Here is a 12,429-nt window from a genome sequence, read left to right on the forward strand (position 1 = left end):
GATTACACTCCCTATCAGACCCTGCCAGCATGGCCAATTGGCCATGCCGGCAGGGGGCTGATGGGAATTGTAGTCCATAACATCTGGAGTGCCAAAGGTTCGCCACCACTGTCTGAACCACTAAGCACTACATCATACTGGATCTCACCTTTCTCACCATTCCCTTCACGTGGCAATTTCTTTCTGAGAAAGGTCTGCCCAAGTCTGACCAAGCAAGACACTCAAGTGATTGAGTGGGAGCCGCTACTGGACCCAGACACCTTCTAGCCACCACTGGACCAGTGTGAGTTGAGCAAATTTTATGGTAATGAGTCACCCAGGAGAGTCATGCTGCCATTGTAGTGAGTGGCTTGGTGGTTACTGCCACTCCTCGTCCTGATGAGTCCTCCCTCCAGGAAGAAGAAGAGGAGTTTGGATTTATTGCCCACCTTTCTCTCCCGTAAGGAGACTCAAGGTGGCTTACAAGCTCCTTTCCCTTCCTCTCCCCACAGCAGACGCCTTGTAATGCAGGTGGGGCTGAGAGAGTCCTGAGAAAACTGTGACTAGCCCAAGGTCATCCAGCAGGAAGGTAGGAGTGGGGAAACACATCTGGTTCACCAGATAAACCTCCGCCACTCAGGTGGAGGTGTGGGGAATCAAACTCGGTTCTCCAGATTAGAATCCACCTGCTCTTAACCACTACACCACTGCATCATGCAGGGAAAGGGGAACAAAGGAGGAGACCAAACAGTCTTAGGAACGACTATGCTCCCTCCCCTAGCTTCTTGACTTAGAAAAGAAACTAAAGCTTGAAGGCTGGCATTATTGTCTTGGGCTGCTCTGGAAGCAACCCCAATACCAACAGTTTCATTGAGATCCTTTAGAGGGCATCAATCACCCCTAAAATGTGTACAGACATTGCTTCTCTTATTTTGGGGACTTTTAGCCCCCCATTTTTTTAAGATTACAATTTTTTCTGCAAACTTTGGGTTTTTCTCAGGATTGTAGAAAGATATGTCCGTTCATAGATCTAACTTCGGGAATTAAATATCTACAGATGGGGTAATGATATATCGATGTAGACTTTTTTTTTCAATTCCACCTGTCATCCAAGGAACTAAGGACAGCATAGATCAGTGATGGTGAACCTTTTTTTTTAAGCATCCCTGAAAGTGCCCAAATTTCTGCAACCTTCCTAAACCCACTAATTTATTTATCGTAGTGCTAACCTCGGGCAATTTCTAACGCGTGAAGGCTGGAGGAGTTTTCTATTTAGAAAAAAAATGTTTGGCTCCCAACTCTTCCTCCCCCCAACTTCGCTCGAAAGCAGGGGCTTCAGTCTGCTCTGAAGCCTCCAGGCAAGTCCCTGGTAATGCAATCCTGGGCTCTGTGCCTCCTGTAGTAGGTCTCTTGCCTACTCCTGCAATGTAACACACACACACCCCGGCAAGGGTAGCTGTGCTAGGAGCACAGGCAACCAGGCCACGCCAGCCAAGTCCCTCCCTGCCCACCCCAAGGGCGTGACATGCCAGTTTGCTCAGTGGCCCAGGCCAGCCTAGATGTGTGTGGGGGGGGGCGTGATTTTCCACCCCCCACATGATGAACACTGTGTGTGCGTGCCCACAGAGAGGGCTCCGAGTGCCACCTCTGGCACCCGTGCCATAGGTTAGCCATCACTGGCATAGATGGTTCTCCTTTCCCTGCAAGGTAGATAGGCTAAAGCTGAATGACTGACTCAAGGTTACAATACAACACTGACATTCACTTTAGCTGAAATACAAACTGGCTATCGACAAACTAATCTATGAACCTCTTAAAGCATTTGTGATAACTCAAACATAACTTCGTCAAAATAGTTTACTGAAATTAACTCATACAGACTTTACAATACAAGAGTCAGAAAGAAAAATTACCGTCCACCCTGCTGACAGTTAGTAGTGCAGTGAAAAGCCATGTGTATTTTTCCACTTATCAATGAGCTGCCGGGTTAAACAACAGCCCGAAAATGAACAGACTCAACAAAGGCCTTAAATAAATCAAGATGATAAAAGGCTTAAGATAAGCATGGTTCTTATGCCATAGGGAAGTCCCTGGGTCCCAGCGTGACCGTAATTTAACATAACCTAGCACTCCATGTTTTGTACCCATAACACTTGTTTCTCAGCAAATTCTAAGAAAATGTCAGATTGTTAACAGGAAACCAAAAGACAAAATGGTCCACAGAGAACAGTGGCCTTCTCTGCAATTTTCACAGACTCGATGCCTGTTTTTAAGGGGAAATGGGGGGGAAATGGGGGAAGGCGATTTAGAGCAGAGAAATGGTGTTGGGAAGGAATGGGTGCTTAACCTTTTATTTGCATGCGACTATTTTGTTCCAAATCACACACAGCAATTACTTTTTTCTTCCACTTGTCTGTGTGTTAAGAAGAGACCAAGACTGCAATCCTATGCACGTTCATGGAACGAAACCCCCTGAATTAATTGCCTAACTTCCAGCTAAACTTGCCTAAATTGATAGCTGATATATCATCATAATCCCAATATCGTTTGCCCAGAGATGCACCTCACAGTTTCTTTATGGAAAACCGCTCAAGCGGGGAAAAGGGTTTAAAAAAAACTCACATGAATTTTTTTTACGCACTCTAGGAAATCAAAAGAAGAAGAAGAGTTTGGATTTATATCCCCTCTTTCTCTCCTGCAGGAGACTCAAAGGGGCTTATAATCTCCTTGCCCTTCCCCCCCTCACAACAAACACCCTGTGAGGTAGGTGGGGCTGAGAGAGCTCAGAAGAACTGTGACTAGCCCAAGGTCACCCAGCTGGCGTGTGTGGGAGTGCAGAGGCTAATCTGAATTCCCCAGATAAGCCTCCACAGCTCAGGCGGCAGAGCTGGGAATCAAACCCGGTTCCTCCAGATTAGATGCATGAGCTCTTAACCTCCTATGCCACTGCTGCTCTCCTGCCACGCAAAAGTGATCAAACCTATGCCGGAAGCACAACAGATGATCCCGGACACACTCTCAGCCTAACCTACCTTGTTGTGAGGATGAAATGGAGCAATGTAAACTACCTTGGGCCTATGGGGAAGAAAGTCAGGGTATAAACAACATAAACAAATAAAATAAAACCAATCTGCAATTAACCTGCCGTTTATTCTGTCTACTTCAATGGCATTCCATCCACTCAGGGGAAGAACAAACAAAAGCCTGCATGGGTTAGACTAGGATTTGGAAGACCCAGGTTCGAATTTCCAATCGGCTATGGAAGCTTGTGGGTCACCTTGGGCCAATCACTCTCAGCCTACCTTACAGGGGTGTTGTTTGGATAACGCAGTGGAACAGAGAATGCTGTAAATCGTTTTGGGTTCCCACTGGTGAGAAAGGTGGGCTACAAATGAATAAATTAATAAACTTGATGCCTGGATGCAAAGAGATGGAAAATGAGATACGTACTAAAAAAAAATCACACCCACGAATTGCAATCAAACAACTTCTTCTGTTGCAAACACACTTTCCAAGTAGGCTGTAAAAATGCAAAGGTTCCTGCTTCGTTTTTTGGCCCCTATTTTTCTTTTTAAGTCAGCAAAATTGTCAAAGACTTTCATGGCCAGAATCAACTGGTTGTTGTGGGTTTTCCAGGCTGCGTGGCCGTGGCCTGCTAGCTTTTGCTCCTGACGTTTCGCCCGCATCTGTGGTTAGCAGCTTCAGAGGCATGCCACGGTTAGACTGTGCCACAGCGACAAACACATCTCACCATGTCATGAAGATGCCAGTCACATGTGAGCAAAACATCAGCAACAAAACCAACCGGACCACAGCCCCACAGCCCACAAAACCCACAACACTCGGCAAAATCAGCTGATTTACCATCATACACCAGCCACAGAGATTACGAAACAATTATGCTAACTGCTTTGAAAGTATAGAACTAGGCAACAACCATTCAGTTTGCGCCACATGTTCCACGGAGACACGTGAGCACCATTAACCCGTGTCTCCGTGGCAAGACACAGCTGAACAAACATGTTACAACATCACTGGTGTGTAGTTTACTCATCTCCTTCCTTATTTCCACGTGTGCTGCTACAGGGGCAGAGAAACATACCAGCACATCATGCTTTTTGAAATGACACGTGACAGGGATAGATACCGTCGGAGGGTAACTCCCCGTAGTGACCAGGTTGGACCTTTTGAATCCTTTTCCCCCTACAAGCTTTTGAATCCAAGAATAACAACTTCTGAATAAGAAGAATAGCTCCAGTCAAAGGCTGTTAGCTGTGATATCTAAACTGAACTTTGACATTCAGTATACGTTATTCTGGAGAACTTTGAAGACAGTCCAGGACCAGGCAAATGAGAATACCTTTTTGGTTTTGCATAGGGGGTTTTTTTGACTGGTGATTTTAAAGTAACTTATATTTACTGTTTCAAAGTTTACTTGTATTTAGCTCAGTGGTAAGGTACAGTTTTATCATAGAGTATTGTTTTTAAGCACCTTGGGTCCTCTATCATCAAGAGAAAGGTGTGCATATAAACATTTCAAATAAATATGAACATCACTGGCAGGACCGAATTCGAATCCCCACTGTTTTCCCCCTTCCTTTCCCTCTCTTTTCCTTTTTCCTTTCCCTTACTTGCAGACCCTTTACTGGGAGTCACCTAAATCAAACCATCTGGGAGAGATCTGAGTGTTATCGCCTGATGGCTGTGATAGTTTTAAGCAACTGCTTATAAATTCAGATAGGCTTTGAGAGAAAGAGATTTAAGGTATTTATTGTAATGTATATTGTTTTAACTCGAGATTGTTTTAACTCGAGGATTTTAACCGGAGCCTCTAAATCGCCCTGGGTCTCTTAGGGACAGGCGAGGAAGAAATCTAATTAATTAATTAAAGCTAGTCGGCCGTCACTCAATCTCAGCCTAACCTACTTCACAAGGTTGTTGTAATGGGGGGAAATGGGGTAAACAGAAGAAACATAATGTCACTGTGCGCTCACTGAAGAAAAGACAGGGGAAACAGCTTTGAATATCTCCTCTGCCACAGAAGCTTGGAAGATGATGTTAAGCCACTCGAATATTCTGAGTCTAAACTACCTCGCTGGGTTGTTGTAAGGATAATATGGAGGAGAGGAGAACAACATAAGCTACTTTGAGCCCCCTTTGGAAAGACTGGCAGGAGATTAATGAAGTATGTAAATATAAATGAAGTAAAATATTGATTAAAATGTAATAGATACATATGGAGTCAATATAAATCTATAAAGAAGGGGGCAGGGACAGAATCATAGAGCGGCAAGAGACCCCCAAGGGCCATCAAGTCCAACCTCTTGCAATGCAGGAACACACAATCAAAGCACTCCTGGATAAACAACAAAGGGAAAGTTTACACCTTTGTGGTCTGCCACCATTTTCCCACAGGTTCTCTCTCCAGTCGCTGTTGTGGATTAACCGAACCCCTAGCCTTATCCAGCAAAGTGCATGATGCGCTCTTACTCTCCTTCGTATCCACACGCAACCGCACACCAATTCAAAATGCATAAACCGGCTTTCGACGCTCCTCTTTCCCTTTAAGTCGCTTACACACCCCAGGTTGTTTCCACGCACCTCAGCAAATCTGAGCAGCCACAGATTTCCTGTCGGCGATGCGCTCCTCGGAATGTTTCCATCCACGCATCGTGCACATACTCCAGGCGAGCGCATTATCTCCACACAAAGCATGCCAGCCCAATGCAGCTGAAACCGGTGACAACCTCCCCCCCCCCCCCCGCCTCCCCTTGACGGTGCTGCTGTCTGTCGGGTGAAGGGAAGAGAGGCTTTTGTTTGCGAGATTTCTCCCTTCCTCCTTCCGTTCAGGCACCCACCCGACGACGACGCAAGCCGCAGAACGGAAAACCCACCACCTTCTGCTGCGCAGGATTCCTCCCTCGTTCTTCCAGGTCGTCGGCAAATAGGTCATGTTTTACTATTTAGGGCGTAAAGGAGAGATGGCAAGAGCATTTTCGTACACCAGCCGTCCTCTGAACCCGATTCCCCTTCCACTTGCAGACCTGACAAAGTCAACACACCCGGTGGCACAAAACGTAATATTTTCTTTTGTTTTGCTTTGTTTCAAACCAAAACATTGCCTTTTGCCATGACTGCGATACTTCCACGGCCTCACTGCAAAGGCGGCTGCGATCAAAATTTCAAATGAGAAGCATTTCTGCCATTCTCTCATGTTTCAGTCTGGTTTTTGAGTGCATCGTTTTTGTACATTTTGCACGTTTGGGGTCACGGCGGGAGGAAACAAGGGAATGTTACGACAGGGCCACCAATAGGATGACATCGGCAAAGATAAAACATGCTTTATTCCCAGGGACGGCGGAGTGTTTGTTGTCATTCCTACTAGAGAATCTCACACCCTCATCCAGGGATACGCAAAGAAGAAATAACCTCACAATGGGATGAGATATTGGGGGAGGGGGGGCATTGCTATGGATGAGGGTGAAAAAAAGACACTGCGGGATCATCTGTAGATGCAACCATCCCTTTAGACAAATGACCCCCCCCAGGACCTTCTCAGCAAATTGCTCCCCCAATGTGTATATCCACCCCTCCCCATCTGAAGGCAGCTGGGAAGGAGCTGTGTGGGTGTGCATTACCTACAGCAGCCAATGCAAACCTTAACACGTACACACCCCCGCCAGTAACACACCCCCATTTGGGATCATTTGGGAGGGAGAAAGGGGGTTCAAGGATAATAGTAAAAAAAACCCCCACTCTGCTCCAAGATGGGGGGGGATACAGGGAACAGGGATTTCAACACCCCCCCCAAAATGGTCACAGAAGCACAATTCCTACACAATTAAACGGGGGTGGGGGTGTATAAAAATCTGCAATTACAAATCCTGCCATTTGAAAAAAAATGCTGAGGAGGGGGATCAGATTAGCTAAAACAAGGGGAGCAACACAAATTTCCATAACTCCAAATTGCAACCAGCAAAGGGGGGGGGGTGTATGTTAAGATAGTGTGTACCCCCCCCTTAAAAATCTGAAAAATCACCCAACCTTTAATGTTAATGAGCAAAACAAGTGGATGGGGGAGAATTTTTAAATTAATACCAATAACAATAAAAAAATGGGGAACTCTTATGGGGAGGGGGGGGACACCATTATCTTCAAAGGACAGCAGAAGCTCCCCTTAAGTTTGGGGGAAGGACTGAGGAGGGGGGGCTGCCCTCTGCTCCAACATTCACAGACCCCAAAGGGAGCCGGGGGGGGGGGGGCTCTAAAATGAGCACAGAGCTCCCCCTCCCCAAAGAAAACAATGGGTGGGGGGGCTTTAATGCCTACTAGAAATGAAAAGAAATAAAGGGTTTGGGAAAGGGGTGGTCTTTGGGATGCCCCCTAAAATAATACAGGCAGGTGGAGAGGGGGGTCTTTTCAACCCCCCCCTAAAATAACATGGGCAGGTTGGGGAGGGGGGGTCTTTTCAAAGCCTCCTGACATAATGCAGGCAGGGTTTTTTTGGGGGGGGGGGGTTCTTTTCAACCCCCCCTAAAATAACATGGGCAGGTTTGGGGGGAGGGGGTCTTTTCAAAGCCTCCTAACATAATGCAGGCAGTTTTGTGGGGGGGGGGGTCTTTTCAGCACTCCCTAAAATAACAAAGGCAGGTTGGGAGGAGATGGGGGGGGGTCTTTCCAAAGCCCCCTAAAATAACACGGGCAGATGGGGCGGAGTCTTTTCCGAGCCCCCTAAAATGATCCAAGCAGGAAGGGGGGGTGGTCTTTTCAGCGCCCCCTCAGGGTGGGGGGAGGGAGGGATGGAGGAGGGGGTGTGAGGCTGAGCGCCCCCCCCCCCGGGTCGGTACCTGTCTCCAATGGCGGCGTCGGGGGGCCCTGCGGAGCCGGCGGTGGCGGAGGCTGGCGGAGCGGCGAAGCGACGACCGGCGGCGGCCTTCTCCTCGGCAGCCCGGCCTTCCTCCTCCTCCTCCTCCTCCTCGCCAGCCCGCCAGCCAGCCAGCCGGCCTCCCGCCCCCACCCCCCGGCTCCTCCTCCCCGGCCGGGCCGGCCCCTCGCCCCGCCTCGCATCGCCTCTGCCCGCCGGGCCCGCCGGAAGGGCGGCCATCGGCGGGCCTTCCCTCAGGCAGGCAGGCAGGCGGGCGGGCAGGGGGCCTCTGGGCAGGTGCAGAGTGGCCTCTTCGCCCCGGGAATGGCGCCCCAGCCAGCCAGCCGGCCGGCCGGCCTCCGGGCTTCAGGGAGCCGCTGCCTGCGGAAGGGGAGGGAGGGAGGGAGGGCGGCCGCCCGGGTGGCCTGTCCGGTTGCCGCGTGTGTGTGTGTGTGTGTGTGGGTGCGTGTGCAAATGCGGATGTGGTGTGGGCGATCAACGGCCCCATTTGTGGGTTTGGTGTTTTGCATATGTGTGTGCGCGTGCTGATATGTATGTATGTGTATATACATATAGACATGTGTGTACACATTTGTGTATGTATGTACCCATGTGTATATGTATGTATGTGTGTAGACAGAGAGAGAGAGAGAGATGTGTGTGTGTGTGTAGATCTATACATAACTATGTATAAAATGTACATGTGTGTAGATATTCATGTATGTAGATATATAGGTGTGTGTGTGTGTAGATATATACATAACTATGTATAAAATGTACATGTGTAGATGATGATATTCATGTGGCATACATATATATAGGTGTGTGTGTGTAGATATATACATAACTATGTATAAAATGTACATGTGTGTAGATATTCATGTATGTAGATATATAGGTGTGTGTGTGTGTAGATCTATACATAACTATATATAAAATGTACATGTGTGTAGATATTCATGTATGTAGATATATAGGTGTGTGTGTGTGTAGATCTATACATAACTATATATAAAATGAACATGTGTGTAGATATTCGTGTGTATACATGTGTGTATGCATACATATATATAGGTGTGTGTGTATAGATATATACATAACTATATATAGAATGTACATGGGTGTAGATATTCATGTATGTAGATATATAGGTGTGTGTGTGTGTAGATCTATACATAACTATATATAAAATGTACATGTGTGTAGATATTCATGTATGTAGATATATAGGTGTGTATGTGTAGATATATACATAACTATGTATAAAATGTACATGTGTGTAGATATTCATGTATGTAGATATATAGGTGTGTGTGTGTGTAGATCTATACATAACTATATATAAAATGTACATGTGTGTAGATATTCATGTATATACATGTGTGTGTAGATATATACATAACTATATATAAAATGTACATGTGTGTAGATATTCATGTATATACATGTGTGTGTAGATATATACATAACTATATATAAAATGTACATGTGTGTAGATATTCATGTATGTAGATATATAGGTGTGTGTGTGTGTGTAGATCTATACATAACTATATATAAAATGTACATGTGTGTAGATATTCATGTATATAGGTGTGTGTGTATAGATATATACATAACTATATATAGAATGTACATGTGTGTAGATATTCGTGTGTATACATGTGTGTATACTATATATATAGGAGTGTGTGTATAGATATATACATAACTATATATAAACAAGTAGATATTCATGTATATACATGTGTGTGTAGATATATACATAACTATATATAAAATGTACATGTGTGTAGATATTCATGTATGTAGATATATAGGTGTGTGTGTGTGTGTAGATCTATACATAACTATATATAAAATGTACATGTGTGTAGATATTCGTGTATATGTGTGTGTGCGTAGATATATACATAATTATATATAAAATATACATGTGTGTAGATATTCGTGTATATACATGTGTGTACCCTGTTTCCCCTAATATAAGACATCCCCGAAAAATAAGACACAGTAGAGGTTTTGCTGAAGTGCGAAATATAAGGCATCCCCCGAAAGTAAGACATAGCAAAGTTTTTGTTTGGAAGCACGCCCGACGAACAGAACACAGAAAAATAAGACATCCCCTGAAAATAAGACATAGCGCGTCTTTGGGAGCAAAAATTAATATAAGACACTGTCTTATATTCGGGGAAACACGGTATGTATGCATATATATGTGTGTATATGTGTGTTTTATGTATATTTGTATGTGTATATTTCTAAAATATATACATTTATATAGTTCATTTTTTGACCCTAAATGTGAATTTGTTCTTGACCTTTCAGTACTTACTGCTGTTATTTTAGAGTTACATTTCCCCCTCTTTTGTTATCCCCCCCCCCCAAATGGCACCTGACCTCCAGAGAACAGGGACCAGGAAGAACATGGTTTCTTTGGAGTAGGGTTGCCAGCCTCCAGGTGGGGACTGGAACCTCAGGGAATGATGCCTGGATTTCAGGGATCTGTTCCTCTGGAGGAAATGGTGACATGCTGACTGCCCAGTGGGGCCGAAAGCCCTCCCGGAATTACACCTGAGTTTGGCTGCTTTGGGAAGCGATTGACAGCCTCCAGATTGGGGGGGGGGGGTGTCTGGAGTTGTCCCAGAAGGACAACTGATCTCCAGACTACAGGGATCAGGCCCTCAGGAGGAAATGGCTGCATTGGAGGGTGGACTCAATGGCCCTTTACCATGTTGAAGACTTTCCTTAGCCTCCACCCCTGAAATTACAAGGTATTTCCCAACCTGGAGTTGGCAACCGTACTTTGGAAGGTGGACTCTGTAGTGGCGGGATTCTAATAATTTAACAACCGGTTCACACACACACACACCTGCCACCCACTTACCTGCTGCGGATAAACTTCTTGTGGGGGTGGGGCAACGGGGCCTTGTCACCACTGCTCTGAAAGCCCCCTCGCTCCCCTGGGAGAGGGTGCTCCGTGGGTTTTAGTGCCTCAGAGCAGCCGGGCAGCAAGTCGCCGGGCGGCTCCGGGCCTCTGAAAGCCGCTTTTAAAAACCAGTTCTCCAAGCTCAACAAAAAAAAAATTAGGTACCAGTTCTACTGAACTGGTGTGAACTGGCTGAATCCCACCACTGACTCTGTGGCACTGACCCTGATGATGTCCCACCACTGACCCTGATGATGTCCTACAAGCCCTCCCCTCCCTGGGTGCCACCCCCCCCCAAAAAAAATCACCAGCAATTCCCAAACCAGAGTTGGCAGCCACAGGTCCTCCCTGGAAAAGGACATAAATACATTGCCTCAGAGCATGTACAAAAGATGCTTTTTCCACAGAGTAAGTGTGGCTTTTCCCCCTTCCAGAAAAAGGATCGTAATACCGTGCCTCTAAGTGCATGCAGAGTATCTTTTCTCCAAAGAGCGGACAAGGAGAGGGAGGTTCCCTCTTCAAGGAAACGGTGGGGAGCTTTTTTAGGAGGAAGAGAAAGGATTTGTGCCATCCGGGAAACTACCTTAAACACGTGCGAAATGCCTTTCACCCGAACGGTGTTTTCCCACAGAATGAGATGTAAGGGCATGGCTCCTCCCTACTCGTTTCTTCTCCCCAAATCTTTCTCAAATGCGACTGTCCTTGTTAAGAAGGCATCGCTCCGTAATGTTCGTGGCAGAGGGGGGTTTGAACCCAGGTCTGCCAGTTTCACACTGTAAACACTATACCGCATTAAAAACACTGTGCCTGGGTTAAAGTGGCATGGCAGCGGTGCAAACCTGAAAGGAAGGCGAAGTAGAATTCAACCAAGGTTAGGCTGTGGGTTTCGTTGTCGCAAAGAAAGCCCATAAATGATTGTTGAAAGCTTTCATAGCTGGAATCCACTGACTGTTGTGGTTTTTCCAGATTGTGTGGCTGTGGTCTGGTTTTGATGCGTAAAGGCTACCAGACCGCAGCCACACAGCCTGGGAAACCCACGGCAGAGCAACGTTTTAAGAGTGATGAGGGTGGCAATGCCGTTTTAAAAAAATTAAATAGAATTGTAACTTCATCCACCACGTGCTGGACTGTCACGGCCAGCCTCCCGCCCACGCTGCGGCCATGGCTCCTCTTCGTGGGACCGCCATGGCACTAGGAGCCAAGCGGAGCGTTCTAAAACAAAGATGGCCGAGCCTGTGGCGAATGAAGTTCTGCTGGGAGCAGCAGTGGCGTAGGAGGTTAAGAGCTCGTGTATCTAATCTGGAGGAACCGGGTTGGATTCCCAGCTCTGCCGCCTGAGCTGTGGAGGCTTCTCTGGGGAATTCAGATTAGCCTGTACACTCCCACACACGCCAGCTGGGTGACCTTGGGCTAGTCACAGCTTCTGGGAGCTCTCTCAGCCCCACCTACCTCACAGGGTGTTTGTTGTGAGGGGGGAAGGGCAAGGAGATTGTCAGTCCCTTTGAGTCTCCTGCAGGAGAGAAAGGGGGGATATAAATCCAAACTCTCCTTCTTCTTCTACTTAGTTCTTTTTGTTGAAAAGGGTATAGAAAGCGGCTCTCCCGCCTTTGAAACTCATGGACCATGTTCTAGTCGTAGGCCGAGGGCTGATCATAAA

The 12,429-nt window shown here is 46.5% G+C and overlaps 1 protein-coding gene across 1 annotated transcript in view; it reads right to left on the reverse strand.

The window, feature by feature from the left end:
* Positions 1 to 7,959, reverse strand: part of SMOX (spermine oxidase) — a 56,777-nt gene extending 48,818 nt beyond the window's left edge. Inside the window, exon 1 of the mRNA XM_048510025.1 lies at positions 7,827 to 7,959. The gene's annotated coding sequence lies outside the window, so the exon portion shown is untranslated. The remainder of the gene's footprint in view (positions 1 to 7,826) is intronic.
* Between the last annotated feature and the right edge of the window lie 4,470 nt (positions 7,960 to 12,429).

Source organism: Sphaerodactylus townsendi, linkage group LG10, assembly GCF_021028975.2.
Source record: "Sphaerodactylus townsendi isolate TG3544 linkage group LG10, MPM_Stown_v2.3, whole genome shotgun sequence".
In the NCBI taxonomy this organism is placed as follows: Eukaryota; Metazoa; Chordata; class Lepidosauria; order Squamata; family Sphaerodactylidae; genus Sphaerodactylus; species Sphaerodactylus townsendi.